The following is a 3615-nucleotide window of genomic DNA, read 5'->3' as shown; positions in this document are numbered from 1 at the left end:
CTCTCTCTTTCCTGCCTGTTCCTTGTCTTGCCTTTAATAATGAGCTAGGAGTCTTTGCTCTCACTCTTTCTGCCAGGCACCCCCTTGCACAGTGTTCCCCTTATCTAATATGTGTTTGTTTAGAAGTTCCAGAGACTAAATCTTGAAGCAATTCAGGCTACCATGGGATTCTCCCCCACCTGGCGATTACTTCAAGGCTGCAGTTAATTTGCAATCTGGCTGCGCAGAGATGGCACCAGCCCACACACCAGATGGCGCAACAACTCAAGATATTCATCAGAACAAGTCATGTAGGCTGACACCTATCACCACTCCTGCATACCATCATACCAAACTCCCCTTTAGCCCTCACCCTTGACCTGAAAATCTGAAAAGGTTTCTTTGAAGCGCTAGCTTTAGCCATTTCTCCACTGCTAGCTCTGGGATAAAGTAACTTTCCTTTAGCTGTAGCTCATCCTTGTTATTGGCTTTGCAAGTGGTGAACAGTTGAGCCTGCACTCGATAACAATTGGGTACCTAAATAGAGTATTCCTGGGATGGTTAAGTGCTCAGGGGAGTACTCTCCCTTGAATATCAATTGTTCAGATCCTATCATAACAGAGTTGAGAGTTCCAGTCTAAGTAGGTTGCAAAATTTTAGTCCAAAATGCAGTAAGATAGACCGAGGATTAATAATAGTTTAAATACACAGTTTACTTACTACTTCAAGGCATTTTTGTTTTGTAGAGACAGGGGAGTCTTAGTATGCTGCCCAGGCTGGTCTCAAACTCCTGGGCTTACCCAATCCTCCTGTCTCAGCCTCCCAAAGCAATGGGATTACAGGCTTGAGCCACTGTGCCTAGGCTCAAGGCATAATTTTTAGTTTTTTTTTATTCAGAAGATTGTAAAATATTTACAAAATAGTAAACGAGAGACTATAAGAAGCCCCCATTTACCTATGAGATAGCTTCAACAGTTGCCAACTCACTTCTAGTCTTATTTCTCTGTGCCTTCTTCCTCCTTTCTCATGCAGAAGTAAACTTCAGGCCTTATACCCTTTCATCTATAAATATTTCAGAAGATATCTCTAAAAGATTAGAACTTCCTTTCAAAAATATAACCACAAATCATCGTATATAAAAACTTAACGACCCTTAATATATCAAGGTAGTGTTTAAATTTCCCTGTTTCATCTATGGATTCTCCTCCCTCCTTTCTCTCAATATACTTTTTAAGAAACAGAGTCACTTATATGAAGTTCCTACAATTTAGATTTATCTCAATGTTTCATTTTGCTGTTGTATGAGGGGTTCCTCTGTTATTAAATGACTAGCTAGATCTAGAAACTTGGTCAGATTTAGGTTCAATTTTTGTTTGGCCAGGCTACTTCACAGGCAGTGAGGCAGCATTCCACCAGGAGGCGCAGTTGCTCCCTTTTTGAGATGTTTGCAGATACTGATGTATAATCACTGCACTGATTTATTAATAAACTAACAGTTAGCTGCAAAATGGTGATATTCTAACTCTGCCATCCCCTTTTATTAGCTTTTTAATGTTTCTTTGAGGAAATTTCCCCTCATGAATCATTTTGTTACTTTAAGATGCAATTTCTATGGAGAGCCTAGAAAGTCTTGATTTTTTTCCTTACCAGTTTTCAAAATGAGTTGGTTCTTCTGAAGAATAGAGAGAAAAAACAAATTCAGTTTATCTCACTATACTCTCATAACCCACTTCTGACACCAGAAGTAGGAATGCTCTCCTCCCCTCCCCACTACCTCCCTACCTCAAGCAATCAATTCTGCAGGAGACACCAGCTGGGTGTCCTCTAATTTAATTCAATTCTGACACTATCTACCTGAAGATACTGTTATAGGACAGAGAAATATGTTACAGGAAAGGGGTCCCCAACCAGACCCCAAGAGAGGGTTCCTGGATCTCACGCAAGAAAGAATTCAGGGCAAGTCCGCAGAGCAAAGTGAAAGCAGGTTTATTAAGGAAGTAAAGGAATAAAAGCATGGCTACTCCATAGACAGAGCAGCCCCGAGGGCTGCTGGTTGCCCATTTTTATTGATGATATGCTAAACAAGGGATGGATTATTCATGCCTCCCCATTTTAGACCATATAGGGTAACTTCCTAAGGTTGCCATGGCATTTGTAAACTCTGATGGTGTTGGTGGGAGTGCAGACCACCAGAGGTCACTCTCATTGCCATTTTGGTTTTGGTGGGTTTTGGGTGGCTTCTTCACTGCAAACTGTTTTATTAGCAAGGTCTTTATGACCTGTATTTTGTGCTGACCTCCTATCTCATCCCTTACTTAGAATGCCTTAACTGTCTGGGATTGCAGCCCAGTAGGTTTCAGCCTCATTTTACCCAGCTCCTATTTGAGATGGAGTTGCTCTGGTTCACACGCCTCTGACAATAGTATCAGAACACACAGGTTGAGGGCTCAGCCCCAACAAGACTGCTCCCCACTTCAGATGCCAATCTGAAGTAATAAGTTGTCACCCATATTTCTGTCCAGTCAGCTATAAATTGGGGTTTCTATGACTGCCCTGCTCTGGCTCTATTAATTTGTTAGGATGATTCACAGAACACAAGGAAACACATTTTCTGGCTTATTACTGTAAAAGATATTACAAAGGTTACAGATGAAGTCAGATGGAAGAGGTGCACACAGCAAGGTATGTGGGAAGGGGCATGGAAACTCCATGCCCTCTCTGCCACCCTCCAGGAACCTCCATATTTTCAGCTATCCAGTCTTTTTGGACTTTTATGGAAGTTTCATTACACAGGCATCACTGATTAAATCATTGGCCGCTGGTAATCAACTCAACCTTCAGCCCCTCTCCCCTCACCAAAAGTTGTGGGGGTGGGGCTGAAAGTCCCAACCCTCTAACATGCCTTAGTCTTTCTGGTGACCAATTCCCATCCTGAGGCTACCCAGGGAGAGCCAGCCAAAAATTATTAGCATACAAAAAGACACATCACTTGGGAGATTCCAAAGATTTTAGAAGTTGTGTGCCAGGAAATGGGAAGAAGACCAAATATATATTTCGCAATATCAGTTACATCATCCAAAAGTGACAAATGAGGTTTTAAAAAATCATTATGAATTCATGTATGTGAACATAATATTTTTCAATCCACTGAAGTTAATATACTTGTTGATGTTCAAATTTTTCTTTGACGTGGGAACCAATTTAAGGTGGCTCCCAAATCCTTTTGACATGACCCTACTGGCCTTTAAAATTTCCGTGCTTTCTGACATGATAAGATGTTCTAAGCTTTCTTTACATTTCCTAATCCAAGCCAGGAGTGGAGTTAACCATTTTTTCAAGAGAGAGGTTCTCAAAGTTTGACCCAGGAGCTCCTGAGATTCCCTGTGATCCTTTCATGGGGTCCGTGAAAGATTATTTTCATAATAGTCATCACTCAGTATCCAGGCCTCCAAGAATGCCGAGTGTTCCAGGACCCCTCTCAGGTACCCATATCCACAGATGCTCATCTCCCTTGTTAAAAGTAAAACTGTAGGCCGGGCGCGGTGGCTCAAGCCTGTAATCCCAGCACTTTGGGAGGCCGAGGCGGGTGGATCACGAGGTCAAGAGATCGAGACCATCCTGGTCAACATGGTGAAA

Source organism: Cebus imitator, unplaced genomic scaffold, assembly GCF_001604975.1.
Source record: "Cebus imitator isolate Cc_AM_T3 unplaced genomic scaffold, Cebus_imitator-1.0 Scaffold206, whole genome shotgun sequence".
NCBI lineage: Eukaryota > Metazoa > Chordata > Mammalia > Primates > Cebidae > Cebus > Cebus imitator.
Note: the sequence above shows the minus strand (reverse complement) of the source record.